An 18,124-nucleotide genomic window follows, 5' to 3' on the forward strand; every position below is an offset into this window, starting at 1 on the left:
TTTTTACCATACAATTTAATGTGAACAATAACCAGAGGCTTCCTTCCTTTGGACACAAAATTAAATCACCAGAGCTGCTCTTTTCCATAAAACAAAGTTAGATAGTGAATAGTATTGGTCTGGTCAAGCTATGAAAATGACAAAAAGCACCATATAATTAGTCCATACAACTTGTGTTATATTCCAAGTTTTCTAAAGCCGTGTAATGGGCTTTATTCAGAAAACGTTGCAGTAACATTTCAGCAGACCAAAAAATTAGATGTGATCTAGGAGCTTTAGACAGCTTTTTATAGTAATGAGGAGACTGTAAGTCTGTCCCTCACAGCCTCGTTTTCATTGAATAAGGTCTATTGTTTTGTGTGAGGTATAAATCATTAGTAAAGTCATTATTCACAAAACTTTCCCTGTAACGCTTAAATCTCATTTGTGTATGTATTATTTAAATGGCTGCATTGTAATTTGTCAAGACACATGTTTTGGCCTGCCATGTTTGAATGTGTACAAACATGACAAGATTATCAATGAATAACAATGAAATTTAGTTTTCAGTTCCTTACACAAAGTTATCGAATGGCTTTAGAAGTCATGTATGGAACTTTTTGTAAATGTTTTAAGCTTGACAGCCCCAGGTCACAATTAATTTTTATTGTATGTAAATGAACAGCATGAACATTTAGCTGAATTTCCCTTTTTGCATTCCATAAACAAAAGCCAATCATACAGGTTTGGAACAAAATTGGGGTGAGTAAATTATGACAGAATTACATTTTTGAGTCTACAATTCTTTTAATGTTTGTGTATTACACGCCTAGTATATAAATTCCATGGCCTGGAAGGTGTGTCAGACAGATGTTTTCCACACAACATCTGTTAGTTCACACTTCATTTGATAATTCATTGGTAGTTTTCAATAGGTTTTATGATGATCTTTGTCTAAATTTTGACTGTAAATAAAATTATAACAGCTTCAGCAATTACACTCCAATTTGTATTGTATTATATCTCAAAACGTATAGTCAAATGAGGTGCGTTGTAAGTTTGTCTTACACAGGCTTAAATGGATGCCAAAAGACAAAAGTAAAATATTTAATATCTTTCACATGTATTATGTTATATAAACGTGTTGATTTTCACTGAGGTCAGCTTCTAGTAAATCCAATATGTGCTGCATTTTGTTTTTTCGATCAATATTGACACATGGCTTGGGGTCTTTTTGCCTACACAAGCAGATGGGCTTAATGCTGAGTTGTCACTATAAGGTCACATTTGGCAACATATGATCACATACCCAGGATAACCTTCATACTGCTGGAATTGGAATTCAATTTATATTCAAATTCAATTAAAATACTAGTCTGACCATAAAGCATCTTAAAAGCTTCCACAACGTCCCCCTTAAAATGTGACTCTCTCTTCTGAATATCTGTCACTCAGGGTTCTCGTGGTTATGGAACACCTGAAAATAACAGGGAATTCGACATTTTTTATTTAAGTTATTGTAATTTACTAAAATCTTAATAAGTCATTGAGATGTTTTTCCAGTTATGCTGAGCTCTGAAATATTTATTTGGCTAGATATTACTCTTTGTGAGTGCAATCTCTATTATATTCCTTTGAAAATTCCTTGTGTGACTGGAAAATGCATTTTTTCATTGTTTAAAAGGTGTGGGAATCCTGGTCTTTACAATTCTCTGTCTTGCAGTTCTCATAAAAGTACGCCTGCCAATTTAGATTCATTTTGAATCCATTATTGTCAAAGGTATCCCTTTAAGGGACTGTTTTGGCAGCTGATTTGTCCCTTTTTAGTTTCTGATAAGTTATTTTGCAGTTTACTAAAGTAGGACATGATTTTCTGTGTGTGTGTCTCTCTCTCTAGGTGATGTATCTCCTATCAGTATGTCACCCATCAGCCAGTCTCAGTTCATCCCTCTGGGAGAGATTCTGTGTCTGGCCATCTCAGCCATGAACTCTGCCCGCAAGCCTGTCACACAAGAAGCGCTGATGGAGCACCTTGCCACCTGCTTCCCAGGTAGCCTTCCAAACTTGTTTTTGTATAAAGCTAATAAGAATTACCACAGGCAACTCAAAAATCCTACCTCCTAAAAGAAAACTTTTAGAATATTTAATATATGTATTAATCGCTTATCCAATTGAGGAGATCTCCAGATGTCGCCAAAGGGAGGTTTGTAAAATTTTACTCACTTCTGGAGACAATTTTGTTGCTGAAATATAGCTACTGTAAGCATGGGAGCACATCTCCACCACAGTTTGAATAGAATAATATGAGCCTCCACATGCTGTGAGTCTCCGTGGTGTCATGCACACCAAGCCATGGGATAAGATGCGTGGATTGACTCTCTCAGAAGTGGAGGTAACTGAGACTTGTCCTGCGTCACCCGGATTGTGGTGAGTAACTGCGCCACCACGAGGTCCTAGTAAGTAGTGGGATTTGGGCATGCCAAAATTGGAGAGAATAGGGGATAAAAAAACAAAAACAAAACATGAATGACAAAGAATTTTCATTTTGAAGTCACAAGAGCCACTAACTGAAGGATCAAAAACCAATATTTTTAGAACATAATATAATATATTATTATTTTTTAATTGGTTATGAATGTTAGTTGTGACTGTTTCAGAGCAGACAATCCAAATATATTTTCTCACCTTGCTTAATTAAATTGTTTGGTAAAGGTGGAAATAACAGGTGATGGCTTTGGATAGAGAAGAGGGAGTTTCCCAGTGGGAAAAAGCTGAGTGAGTTTTCATTGTACTAACAATAGAAGGAATGTCCAAAGCTGTTTGCTTTTTAAGACATGATTTTCTATTGTACACCTTACATTGCCTTGCTGTGTTGAGAGAAACCAGTCAAAGAGCTAAGTGTGCAAAGTTCACCTGAATAGGGGGTCTTTCTGCCTTCCCTTAAACAAGGAGTAAAAAAAGAAAAGAACAGAGTCACTGAGTTGTGTCATGTTGGTATGGCAACTACCACAGTATGATGTAATAGCAGGCAACCATTAACACTGAGTAGTTACAGCTTATCTGCTCCTTTATCAGTTGTGTGTGTGCATGTGTGAGTGTGTCTCTGTAATTGAGAGTGTTGAAAAGCTGATTTGGGTAAAGTGAGGACTGGAGTGCAATGCAGGAGACCATGTACCATATAGCACAGTCTACTGTTAATGATAATTGTCTGTGAGTGTACAGGCCATGTTCACTTAGTTTGTGTAAGTAATATTAAACTCACCAAAACATCCACAGCACTGAACTCTTGTCCAATTGTGCTTTGTAGAGCTTATTTGAAACTGTCTACCTTTTGCTAGGATACCCTAAAAAATGTCAAGTTACATTGGACTGTGAATTTTCATATACATTTTATTGGTTTTAATGTTTTAGATCTTTCATATTTAATACTATGATGTTTTCACAGTATGTTTTAAAAAAAATAATATGAGTTAATCTTAATTCACACAATAGCACTTTTTGGCATGTTGTTACATTTAGAGGCTTATAGACGTGATGATGAAAGATGAGGTAATGCCTGGTCTGGTATGATTGGTGGTAACGTATATCAACAAATATACAACACTTCTTTTGATTGCCCTTCTGTTGTTATTTGTGTGATCACACCTACTCATGGTTAATCCTACTTTTGGCAGGTCAGAGCTGTTCTGGATAATGCTGACATCAACATGAACCCACTAATCTGCTGCTTTTCCCCCCCCTCAACTCTTTTTCCCACTCTGCATTCTATTTTTCAAAATGTCTCCCTGTTGAGCTATTATTTTGGCTCAGAATATAATTAAAAAGTCATTAGTATTGATGATTGAAGATTGATGATTAACATTTAACAAAGTTTACCCAAATACAAAAAGTTGAGTCAGCACTAGTATTAGTTTGGTATTATCAAATGTATTATGAAACTTACATGAGATTGTATATTCTTCAGGTGTACCCACTCCGAGCCCAGAGATCCTGCGGCACACGCTTAACATGTTGGTACGGGAGAGGAAGATCTACCCCACGCCAGAAGGTTACTTCATTGTTACTCCACAGACCTACTTCGTCACCCCCTCCCTCATCCGTACCAACAGCAAGTGGTACCACGTGGACGAGAGGCATCCAGAACGACAGCAACAACAACCGCTTCAACCACAGCAACAGCCTCCACCTCAACAGCAATGCACCTCAACACAATCTGGAACCATCACTCCCTCCACCTCTGGCTGTGTGCGAGAAAGACCAAACCCTAAGAACCACTGCGAATCCTATAATGCATATCGTGATGAGGTGCCCAGCATACATTCCTCCACAATTCAAAGGAAGTCCCCAAAAGAACCCAAAGGAGATCCCCCTTCATACCCACAACCCCCACCCCTCCAACTGCCATTCAGCACCCCCCTGACCCCACAGACAAGAGCAAGACCATGACCGCCACTTTTTCTTACAAGACAGACACACTAACCAAGAAAAAGGAGGGCACTGGTGGAGGCAGCAGCGAGAGGCAGTCAAAGAAGTTTGGGCTGAAGCTATTCCGCTTGAGTTTCAAGAAGGACAAGACCAAACAGCTGGCCACCTTTTCAGCACAGTTTCCTCCAGAAGAGTGGCCCCTGAGGGATGAGGACACGCCATCATCTGCAGCAATCCCTCGTGAGGTGGAGATGGAAATCATCCGCCGTATCAACCCAGACCTGACTGTAGAGAATGTGGCCCGTCATACGGCTGTCATGAAGCGGCTGGAAGAGGAACGTGCTCAGCGCAACAAGGCCAGCTCATCTGCACAGCACAGTGCCCGCAGTCGCCGCAGCCGAGGCCACCGACGTGTGCCGCATGGGAAGTCACGCTCACACAGCAAAACGCGGGCTTCTCGAGGAGACCCCTCGGAGGGCTCTAATCTGGACCTGCCTGCAGTAGGCTTGGAGAGGGACTACCGTTTTTTCAGTCACTCACTGGTACGCTCGCCAAGAGAGGGAATGTACACGGTGGAACGCAGAAGTGGTGGTGCCTACATTGTTCACAGCAACCCCAACATTGCTGAGTCACACTTTCCTGTTACCCCAGAGTGGGATGTATCAGGGGAGCTTGCAAAGAGGCGGACAGAGATGCCTTTCCCAGAGCCTTCACGTGGGACATCACATTCAAAGGTGCACCGTAGCCACAGCCACACACAGGACCGAAAGTCACGCAGCGAGCGGCCTGATAAGTCTAAGGAGCGATCGCGTTCTATGGACAACTCCAAGGGCCCACTGGGAGGTGGGAGCTCTACACTGGTCATGACTGAGAATTATGACCGCAGTCCTGATGACAGAAGCCGTTATTATACCGATGATGGGACGCTGAGGGCCTCCTCACAAAAGGCCCCACACTACATAATGTTTTCTGCTGCCAAGTTCAGCTCTGAAATGTCGGTACATGATATGGGCAAATTGAGTCTGGATGAATCAAGGCTCTGTAGCCCTCTCGAACGGAACAAAAGCAGGGACAGCCTGCCAGCCTACAGTGACATGAAGGCCCTGTCGCCAAAGCCTTTGGCTGATGACTACTTCCAGTGCAATACATCGAATGAAACAATCCTTACTGCCCCACTGACTCTGAGCAAATCTGACCATGACACATTAACTCCATCTGACGGAATCTGTAAGGGCTCTCCTGCTGACCGACAGACACCGCACCTGACCTCTCCGCACCCTATGGAGTACAAAGAGGACTCCTCCCCCAAGGGGCACAATGGTTCTGGCAAACCCACGCCAAGCCAGACACCTGAGCCTATGCCCAATGGACGTTCGATACAACATCAACACAATACTGACCCAGGGGGTGGGGGAGGTAGTGGTAACACTGGTGGTGGGGTTGACAAACGGAAAGAGATTTTCAGCAAAGACACTTTGTTCAAACCACCACACAATGTTTTGACTGTGAGCTATGTGGACAGTGGCTACTCAAAGTCAGGCACTTTGCGTAAGACTCCTCACATGAAATCATCCGAGGTCCTTGATACTCTGGAGACCCAACAGCCGCCCAACTCCACCCCTTTGTCTGCTTCTGCCCCAGTACCTATAGGCACAGAACAAGGTGCTCCCTCAACATCTGAGGCTGCTTTTGACTATTACAACGTGTCCGATGATGATGATGAGGAGGAGGAGGTGGAGGAGTCCTCCTGCAAAGAGGCAGCCCCGACAGAGGCAAAAGGGCGGGCAGGGGGTGGAGAGGGTGGCAGCGGAGGAGGAGGGACCATGCAGTGGTTGCTAGAACGGGAGAAAGAGCGAGATCTTCAGCGGAAGTTTGAGAACAACTTGACTCTGCTTAGCCCTAAGGAGAGCGAGACTAATAACAGCCAAAAGTCTGCTCACTCAGCACGGCTGGACAGCATGGACAGCAGTAGTGTGACAGTAGACAGTGGGTTTAACTCCCCTCGGTAAGTATTTACACCATAAACAGAAGGTTGTGGATATTATAATAATAATACTTAATGTATTACTCGAGGTCTACACCTATAATGAATATATATTGTCAACCTAATTGTAGCTGCATTGCTACAGCTAGCTATTAGACCTGAAAGAGAGTTTTCGGTATACCTTAGATAAGGGATACAATATACTGGTCCGGAAGATCTACCTTCTAGTTTAGCTCCAACTCTTACCAAATACACCTGATACAGTTAATCAAGGTTTGGGGGTTCACTTGATAATCATAAACTGCTGTGTTAGAGTTGGGTTAGACCTATATTGTGGAAGAAGGTAGATCTCCAGGATCAGGTTTGAGGACCTTTGTCATAAAATGTTTAAATCATCTTATTACAGAAGTCATGAGACTAAATTAATAAGGATATAAAAAGCAATGAGCTACAGTGGCTGCATCCAAAAGCAAAGGCAGCTGCCTTTGTACCTCAGTTCTCAGTCAGTGAATGACTTCACAAGCAGCGGTTTGCATATGAAGACACCCCGTAAGGATGGTGTTGGACAGTCTTCCAAGGCAGCATAACCTCATGTCTAAAGATAATTCATGTGAGCTTTAGACAGCCAAGCAAAAATTAAAAAACCATCTCCATTAGATGGCATGTTTGTTCTTTTAACCAACCGGCACATCACACATGCAGGATTTTGGAAAAAATAAAGGCATCGAAGGCTGGATTTATGTTGCCTTCAAAACCTGACCAGATGAAGGCATCTCAGTAGACAGGATATGAAACAAATATTGGATTCAGACATGCCTTGATCCCTTCCTACCTCAGTATACAGCCTCTGAAAGCAGCAAAGTTCTACTTTCGGACACCACCAATGTATAACAGCTCAATAAAAAAAAATGAAACCGCTTGAATCAACTTTTTTCTAACAGCTCAAAAATGTAGTACTGAAATGTCACCTCCCTCCTCCCCATAGGACATTTCTTTTGTTTTAATATGTTGTATTACAATTATTCCAACGCTCTTTAATGGTTTAGTAAATTAAGTCCAATAAATGCTTGAGTTGAAGCACACAGTTGCCATGGGGGCCTTATCTTACACCACTGAATGCCACCATAGCATATGCAATGCTATGTATAGCTTTGTTTCTCCCCCTTTTTCTTTGACAAGGTATGTGTTAGCAGAAGCCCTTTATGTGCGAGAGGGTGAGAACTTTTTTCAGCTGCTAAAAATAGACCCCTTGGGTCTGTATGACTCATTCAGAGGGATATGGCAGGGGTAGAATAACTGAGGGAGCCTACAAATTTTGCACATGCTACCTTTACGCCTTACAATAGTGCACATTTGTGTTTTTAGCTGCACTTGCTAATCCAGGAATCTGTAAATGTGCAGGGGTTTGGGCTGTTTTAATATTTTGAAATGATTCCCATGAACTTCTGACCTCATTCTTTGACAGATATGCTAGATCTAGAGTGGCAAGCTCCATACTGAATTTCATAGCAAGCCTTGCTCTCTCTGAACTGATTTTTTGATTTGTTATTTTTGTATTGTAATATGTAATAAGATAAGGTTTGAAAAGAATAGTCATACTATTGCATAAAAAAATATTTTTGTTTGATTGGAAGATATGTAAATTGAAATGTGTGTAATACAATGTATTCTATTGTCCTTTGTATATATGTGCTTTGTACTGATGATAAATAATAATGAATAATGTTGGGCCTCAGCCACATCCCACAGAAGTTTGGAGACTCTTTAAAGGAATAGTTTAATCAAAAATGTAATGCAAAACATACCCTCACCCTCATGTCTTTCAAAACCTATATGACAGTCTTTCTTCTGTGGAAAAGGAGTTATTTATAGCAGAATTATCAAGCTGATCTTTTCCATACAATGAAAGTGGTTGGTGACCATGACAGTCAAAAGATATTGCATAGCTAAGGAGGACTTGGAATATAGCCATGCATGAGTCATGTGGACTACTATTATGAAAATTTAATGTTGCTTTTTTGTCCTTTTTGGAGCTTGACAGCATTTGGTCCCCATCTACATTCACTGAATGGAGGGAAGCAATTAAAAACATTTTGCTAAACTTCTCTTTGTGTTCCATGGAACATGAGGTTGAGTAAATGATTACAGAAGTTTCACAAAAAAAAGTTGGATTGGCTCTGTCTGCCAAATTAGCACACTAGACATTTTAGAGTCTAGTGTTTGTTTCTGAATTAGTAGCCCCAAAATGTTAATGAGTCTCTTCTTTTAAGACCCCAGCACCCCTTTTTCACTTACACTTACACACACACACACACAAATCATTCACCATTTTCTGGATGACTCATCACATTAGCGATGATGTCATTCCACAGCTCCTGGAAAAACACTAGCATAGCTCTTGTGCTTAGACACAATTTAGTTTGTGATTGATGTAAAGTAGTAATGCAGTTACACATATTGGGACATGCAAAAAAGAAAAGAAAAAAAAAATCTCTGCACATCTCTAACTACTGTTAATTACAGTGAGTTTAACCACTGCATTAAATCTAGCTCTTATATGGCTGGCTGTATGCACAACAATCCTTCGAAAAAGAGTATAACCATGTTGGCAAGGGTGAGGCTGTGTATATTTTTCTTTATGCAGACTTGTGTGACAATTTAAAGGTTCAGTGAAATCACTTGATGAGCAAAATTTCCTGTGTTGACATTTTTTTTATAAACAGAACGTTTGGACAGGACATGTCGAAGGAAGCTATTTTTTTTACCTAGCCAATACATTTTAGTTATGTTCAATCAGTGAACCATAATGCTACTTGTCATTTGTAAGGGAAGGGACTTTCTCATTTTAGAGCGCATCTGATTGGACATAAATCTGTGTAGTGCAAGATGAGTCATCAATATTTTTGGTCTATTTTCCTAGAAGATAAAGACTGCATTTTAAATAAGTATCTGCAAATAGTGTATATTGTCAAGACTTAAGATTACACTAGCATGGAGATGGCCTCAAAGCAAACACACATGGACTAAAATCCACAAAACTACCGTTTTGATCTACTGGGATCTTAAAATAGCTGAAATGTTTTTGTATGCTTCAAATGTATTCTTATCAGTGACCTGACTTCTCTCTTTCAATTCTCATACTTCCTTTCCTGTAACAGTTTTTTTAACTTGACCTTTTCCCCCTTTGGATTTATCTTGTTTCTTTCTCTCTCTGTCTCTTTCTCTCTGGTCATTTCCCTCCTCCACCACTTTCTCAGCACACGGGAGAGCCTGGCGTCCAACACCTCAAGCATAGTGGAGAGCAACCGCCGACAGAATCCGGCCCTAAGTCCAGGCCACATGGGTACCACCAGCTTCGGCCCCCCTTTCAGCTTCCGTGCAATCCCAGAGCCCCCTACCACACAACCTGAGAAACTGCAGAAATCCCCTAACTGCCTTGCCTCAATCACCAGCGTCTGACATGGGCACACCTGGGGTGATGTAGGGTCAGGGTTATCTGCAATGTTGGGGTGCCTCAGTGCAGGAGGTTGGGTGACTCCCTCCACCTCGGCTACACGGGGACTGTTAAACCCACAGGCATGGCTTCCAAAGACTGTTCCCACAGCATACAAGAAGGTCACAGTGAAAGAAGAAAAAAAAGGGGAAGAATCAAAAAGTACATTTCTCATCATAGGATTAATCTTAACAAGCAATTAATCAGGAAATTTTCCTGTCGGAAACAACCGTTATGTTCAAAATAGTCTTGAAGTAACTGGTAATTTAACAATGTTTTATTTTCAGGATAATCTTTTCTTTTTTTTTTTTGTCATTTCAGATTAGATCATTCTGGCAATGGATAGGTTTGCACGCATTAAGAAATAGATGCTGATGTGCTGGTCTATTGTATTAAAAATAATGATTTGATATATTGGTATACAGTTTTTTTTTTTTTTTTTTTTTTAAATGAAACGTAAAAGCTCTTTATCTGAGCATTATTTAATTCATGATTCATAAAGTTGTATAATGTTCCTAAAAATAAACCTATTTGTCATGACACTATTAGCTACATTGGTGAAACAATGAGAATCATACTCACATGCTTATTAAAAACAATACATAGAATAATTACTGGGAAAAAGATCTCAATCTGAAATGAAAGGATTTTTTTTTTTTTTTACCCATTCATGTACTTTGTGTGCAACTTTACATTACTTAATCGATTTACCTGTTTCATTAAAGTTTATATCCATATTTAATCTCAGGTCATGAATAGTTACTCTCCTAAGAAGAGGAAAAACATCAGTCATCGTTTAGATCCTTTTGTTCCTTAAGGGAATAAAACACGCTCATGGTAGACAAACATTTTAATTATTTAAATTGAATCATGCTTACGCATAAATTTAATTCAATGTGCAGGTTATTTTTTATATATATTTTATTCCCTTTAGAAATAAAAATAAAAAAAAAATCAGGTGGACGTTTTACACCAGACTTATGAACTAGGACATTTTTGGATGTCATTGTTGGTTTGGAAACATGCTTGTCTTCTGTGTAGCTTGATGGCTCTATTTGTTGTTGTGAAAGGGGAGGATGTTGGAAAACACAATGGCGGGAACATGGGTGTTGTGTCCATCCATAATGCTCCATGGAAAGGTCATGAAGTTCTCTTCCTTTGGGCCAGTGGGATTCAGAGACTCGGCCCTTTTGCTGCTCTGATAAAACCTTTATTTTCTAATATTTTCATACTTGAGTTCAATCCAAACCACAGTGATGTTCTATTTTCAACAGGTTCTTATTGATTTTGCTTGGGAAATTAGCTGTTGTTGACCATGACTCAAACTATGTCCCTTACCTGAACAAAAGTATGGTCGACAGCTGATCTGGTTTCAAATTTCACCACAGCCAACACATATGTATACACATACATGCATATTCACAATCTTCTCATGTTTTCAGTTAATGTTTCTTTAAGGTTGGAACAGATCATTCTATGAAAGTATGAACAAATACTTTGCTCAACTGTTAAGTATCATTCATTTTCAATGTCAGAGGTCAACATGGATTATCATACATTTTGACCTGCCTTGTGGTACATAACACTCAGATCCATGAGCAAAAGCCATTTTTCCCAAGATTGAATTAAATATTAAAATCTTTGCTTTAAACATTTGGACTATGGCTTTGAATGTTTTGGTATGTCATCTCAAAAGCGCACCAGAACGAATGGTCTTTTCCCTTCTGGCAGTGAGTGGATTGGGAAAAAGAGCAGAACTCATGTCAAATCCATTGGTGCTAATATGTGATGATTTTTTTTTTTACATTTTATTTGTTTCTTTGCCCATGTCCTCCATGGTTTCATTGCTTTTGGATGAGTGTTCAGGTGGACATGCTGATGTGTTTGAATCAAAGACGTTCACCACTTTCAGCTCACTCCGTTTTACTCTAATATTATCCACACACACGTACAATCATCGATGCAAACTACCCTAAACCCCACATACATGCACATAACTAGCTACCTCCACCACCTGTGTAACAACAAGGTAGGGACGTGTACAGATTTTGATTCTTTGCCTGTGGAACACAGTGCTATTTGCCTCTTCTCTGTGAATGTTGACAAGGAGCGGTGGACATTGTAACTAAGAGGACTTATTCTAAAATAATCAGTATTAAGTGCTGTAGTTTCAACTCAATTTTCCTCAGTTTTTTGACAGAAGTGTCTTTTACTTATTTGCAAGTTGTGTATAAATCTGTCAAGCACCACATCAACAAAACATTGCCGTTTTATTTTTCCCCTCCAGTTTGTGTAAGCAGGCATTTTTAGTTCTCTGCTGTCCTCTTTACATGAATATCTGTTTATCAAGTTCATGACTTCAAGCTCAGTGTGGAAAGGGATGCATATACGTTCTACACTCCAGATAATATGAGATATAATAAGACATAAAAAGGCGCCTCAACTGATTTCAGATTGAATCACATAGGCTTTCTTGCATTCCACCAGTTTTGTCCAAATAGAAAATAGTTAACTTGCTGTGTAAACTCCTACAATGGCCTGCCTTCTTGTTAGCAATAGTATTGCTTTCAGTTTCCCACCCAATTATTGACATGTCAGTGGTTAGGGTCCAAACAGCCTCTTAGACCCTGTAGTTGGAGGTGGGATGAAGATTGTATGAAAGACAAGAGCCTCGTAGATTCAGTGGTGACATCATAAATGCACATCTGAGATTAACATTAGACCAAGTAGGCACTTCATAACATGTCAGCTCTGAAAAAGATTCTTTCTCAGTTCATTGTGACAGAGCTTTACTTTTAATAACTGATTTAAGTCCAGAAGTATATTTCAGTTTAGTGAAGTATACACCTCTACTGTCTGTTGAAATCACTTTAGTGTTTGAATGATTTTCTGATTGGCATCAATAAAAAAAACATGACTTCTATTGGGTAAGGCTCTGTCAGAGGATGCATTTTGGTCTTCTGTCTAATTTGGTGAACTTTTGTTATAATTTCAACCCTCTCCTCCATTTTTTTAATTTAGTTTTTGATAGACAAAAGGGAGAAATGCAGCCAAGACTGCCTTGTAAAAATAATGTTTGCACTGAATGCCTGGCCTCTGGTTGCTGTTAAGTCCATCCAAGACAGATGCTTTGTTTATATTGTAAAATATTTCATATAAAATAAAAATGACCATGAAATGTCTTCCCTTAACATTATGGATTTTAGAACCACATCAGACAACATTGTTTCTAAATGGTGACAGTGTACAGTATCACACTGTAAATGAAATCAATCTGCCATGCTTAGTATTACTTCAAAAGAAACTTAAAGGAACAAGGGATCTTTTTGTAATGTCTATAATATTTGAAAAGAAGTCCCTATTTGTGTAGTAATGGTGTTTCATCGTTGTGGTAGTGTATGTGATAAACCCAGCTGGGAGATTGTGTTACTTTTTAAGACAATAAAATAACATGTTTCGTTATATGTTTAAAATTCTTGTGTCTTGAAACCTTTCAGTGGAATGTCTGAAAGTTATCAAATCGGCCCTATTATGCATTAAAAAAAGTAATCAATACATTCTAAAATACAGGTTGGCACCTATTAAATCATCATTATTATGATTAGGTTAATATTAACTAAACAGCATATTGTTGTGTGGACTGTTTTATATCTATAATGGAAATCTATTGGCATGCAAGATGAACACCCTAAATACAAAAGTGATTCTAAAGCAATTCTGTGATGGATTTTTGTGAAATTCTGACATTCCTCTGTGATAAATACTGTACATGGAATTATTTCATAGTACATTAAATTTCCTTTGGAGGACTCCAGTTAATTACAGGTTGAACACACTTCATCATTCTCTGAATCATAACCTAAAATTTCAGGCACAGAAATGAACTTTCTGGATTCCTGAAAAATTGAATCAATAATATCTAAATAATAGGCTACCCGTTATAACTGGATGAAGTTCAAAATTGTATACCTTGGTGTATTGTTGTAGCATACCGCCATCTAGTGTCCTGACATGATATAACAATTTAAAGAGTAGCCATTACACTGTAGTTAAACACACATATGGATAAAAGATTCAATATTTTTTGTCATCTCGCGGGCATAATGAAATTAGTCAGATATGCCGATGTTGTTTCTTGATGGCTTTTTTCCCCATTCTTTGACGTTTAAACGGTAATTGCACAGCATTAGCTAAGCAAATAAAGCTAAAATATCAATGGAAATTAACCACATCGCAACAAATGTAGCCTAAGCCTAAACACAACGAAAAAGCCACAGCACAACAATAGTAAGTCACGAATTAACGAAATTAAGCGACAACACAAAGAAAAACGGTACAACGGAAATAAACATTGAAATTTGGCCACAACTCGAAGAAATTAAGCCACGGCTAAAAAAAATTTAAAAAAATCCACAACACAACAATATTAAGCCATAACGCACACACACACACACACACACACACAAATGAGCCTTCAATTCCTGATGTTGGGAGTTGCGGCTTAATTTTATCGTGCCTTATATCGTATGCGGCTTAATTTAGTTGTGTTTTCAACTTTTATTTGCTTTGCTTATTTCGTTCTGTTGTGCACCCCTGGGCCACGGTAGTACTTGCCACATTGTTCAACCTGATGGATCTTAAAACTGTATGTTCAGATGGACGCACGACATAAATAAAGCCATCAGATCAAGATCAGCCTATTAATTTAAAATGATAAATGGTACAATACATTTAAAAACATTTTATTACTCCGTGCATAATCTTCTTTGCAGTGAAATACCAAAAAAATACATTATTTTATTTTACACAACAAATAGGTAGCAGCTCCTAACCTTTTCTTGGCAGGTTTATGAACATCTTTATGAAAATGTGAAAAATGTCCAGTAAAATAAGACTGAATGGAATATTACACTTAAGTATCCTGTTAAAAATGACAGAATGGATTACAATTGATTACAGTGAGGCACTTACAATGGAACTGAATGGGGGCCTAGTTTTGAATGTTAAAATACTCGTGTTTTCAAAAGTATAGTTACAAGACATAAACAATATGCATGTAAACATGTTTTTAGTGTGATAATACTGATTACTAAACTTTTCTGTGTAAAATTATAGCCAATCTTAAAAAATGACTGTAAAAATTTTAATTTAAACAACATTACAGCTCAAATAATTTATACAGTTATATAAAATACCATTCACTTCCATTTTAAGTGCCTCACTGTAACCTCCTGTAACCTTTTATTTTATATTTTTTTTAGAAAATGAGGGATGAGTCGAAATACTTTTTTGTGGTAATCACAGCATTATGCATTATGCTACAATTGCTGTTGATTGAGCTTAACATGTATTGAACCCAGAATATTACTTTAACATCACCCAATTGGCCTTATTATCATGATTAGCAATTGTCCATATCTTGGATTTGCCACATCACTAGGGTGATCAAACCCTGACAGCCATAAATCGTTAAATGAAAGGGATCTGGGCAACTGAGAACATTAAGACAAAAGATGACAAACTTAATTAGCATTAGAAGTGCATGTTCATTTACATGCAGTTACAGATATTAAGGAAAGAGAATAAATAGCTGTTTATACATTTGAGTGAAGGAAAAAACAGTTACTACAATTGCAATAAACTCCTTTGAATAAAGGCAGACTCCTCACCTTTGTTTATTTATTTATTTTTTATTGTAGACCACTTTTTTGGAGAAGTCATACTTTTTATATCTCTAGAATGCTTTTTATAGGGGTTAGTGAGATCTTCCTCTGTCCACCACCTCTTTCCCACTTTTACCTGTTGTTGGTTCTGCATGCACTCCACTACACAAACTGCCTTACCCTCATGACCGTCCATTTAAATTTCAATTCCCGTCCTTCTTTAATATATTGAATAATGCCAGAGTTGTCTAAGGTGCCAGCTGGCACATAATCTTTGTTACGTTTTGTCAACTTTATGTTTGCAAGGTGCTTCATCCATTGTATTTGATTCAGTTATTTGCTCTATGAATTCAATATATTTTGAATTTTCTGAATCCTAATTTATCGGTGACATATTTAATTCGAACAATAGTATTAAAAAAACAATACTGTAAGTTCTTAATTTTAAATCTATTGCCTTAGAATTTATAAGTTAATAATTAAATAAACTGTCCAAGTGGATTGTACAGTGTGTTTCATCCCAGCAACTTTCATGAATATGAATGGTGTCTCACAGCATCACTTCATACCTAACTGCAGAGAACCTGCTTATTTGAATGATATTGATTGTTCAGTCAAACGACATCCATCTTTTTTTGTCATGGGGATCAACTCCTTATAACACCAGCATGCTTTGTAATGATACAAAGAGGCTTGGAATGGAGTGGTGGTGGCGTAGTGGGCTAAAGCACATAACTGGTAATCTGAAGGTCGCTGGTTCGATCCCCATGGCCACCACCATTGTGTCATTGTGCAAGGCACTTAACTCCAGGTTGCTCCATGGGGACTGTCACTGTAATAAGTGCACTGTAAGTCACTTTGGATAAAAGCATCTCCCAAATGTAAATGGAATAGTTTTTCAAGTGTATGTTACAGTTCTTTTAAATGCGGTTAGCCTAATTGTTCATTGATAGTTTTTAAAAACTAGCAAATTTCCTTGCAAGGTTAGCCAACCTACAGTATTTTCCATTCAGTTACTGAAGGTGCACGGGAGGGTAAATAGCCAAAAAGTTTGGAAAACACTGATTTAGATTGTGTCAAAATCTAATAATGTAAAAAAAAAAAAAAAGTGCATGAGGGGACCCAGTTCATGCAGCCTCACTGACACAATACATCCGGAAGTGCAGATCAATGTATTTACTAGAGAACGCTGTTCACAAACTTGATTGGTTTTGCTTTCATATGAACATGCCAACGTGCTTATGTACGTCACTCGAAAGTCAGCATGAACTGGGTTCTCTCATGAACACGCATTGGAGAGTGACTGGAAATAAACAATTATAGTGAAAATGTCATACATATTGCTCTGTTTCTCACCCATAGCTATTGCTTCCATTGCTTTTGAAGACATTAATTTTGACCACTGAAGTCATATGGATTACTTTTATTATGACTATCTATCCTTTATGGAACTTTCAAGGTCTAATCACCATCCATTGTTATTTTTATTTTTTTTACTATAATTCTCCTTCCTGCCCAGTAGGTGGCGATGTGCATGAAGAATGCAAATCGGCAAAAAAAAAAAAAAAAAAAAGAATGTGAAAGTGAAAGTGGACATTTACAGTAAAAAGGACTTAAATATTGATCTGTTTCTCACCCACACCTAAGACATGGATTAATTTTATGCTTCCTATTTATGCTTTCAAAGATCTGGTAACCATTTAAGTCAAGTCAAGTGGTTTTTATTGTCGTTCAACCATTTACAGTTAGTACAGTACACAGCGACACGAGACAACGTTCCTCCAGGACCATGGTGCTACATAAAAAAACATAGGACAAACACAGATCCACTTGAGACTACACAGACTAAATAAGACTTACACATTCCTACATAAAGTGCACGTGCAAACATGTGCAAAAAGTATCGGACAGTACAATAATTACCAAAAGGAACAGGACAAAAGGCACAGTATGAGACAGTACACATTCTAATCGGAGTAGTGCAAAAAGATGACACTTTTAAAAAATGCAGAATGTAAACATAACATACTATGAAATAGTGTTCTATGGACATATCAGATATTGAGGTAGCAGCCAGGTATAAAGTGACAATGAATTAAAGTGCAACTCTGGACATGTGCAAAAGTTGTGGTGTGTATGTGTGTCAGTCCAGTCTCTTAGTATTGAGGAGTCTGATGGCTTGGGGGAAGAAGCTGTTACACAGTCTGGCCGTGAGAGCCAGAATCGCTTCGGTACCTCTTGCCAGATGGTAGGAGGGAGAAGAGTTTTTGTGAGGGGTGTGTGCGGTCATCCACAATGCTGGTTGCTTTGCGGATGCAGCGTTTGGTGTAAATGGCTTTGATGAAGGGAAGAGAGACACCGATGATCTTCTCAGCTGTCTCACTATACTCTGCAGGGCTTTGCGGTCCGAAACGGTGCAAGTCCCAAACAGGAAGTGATGCAGCTGCTCAGGATGCTCTCAATAGTCCTTCTAAAGTTTACTGAGGAGGGGGGGTGGGAGATGTGCTTTCCTCAGCCTTCGAAGAAAGTAGAGACGCTGCTGGGCTTTCTTGGTAATAGAGCTGGTGTTCAGGGACCAGA

The 18,124-nt window shown here is 38.6% G+C and overlaps 1 pseudogene; it reads left to right on the plus strand.

Annotated features, from left to right (window-relative positions):
- The window catches only part of LOC127651704 (storkhead-box protein 2-like), a 40,283-nt pseudogene extending 26,948 nt beyond the window's left edge, over positions 1-13,335 (plus strand).
- The last annotated feature ends 4,789 nt before the right edge of the window (positions 13,336-18,124 follow it).

Source organism: Xyrauchen texanus, chromosome 11 (assembly GCF_025860055.1).
Source record: "Xyrauchen texanus isolate HMW12.3.18 chromosome 11, RBS_HiC_50CHRs, whole genome shotgun sequence".
NCBI classification, from domain to species: Eukaryota; Metazoa; Chordata; class Actinopteri; order Cypriniformes; family Catostomidae; genus Xyrauchen; species Xyrauchen texanus.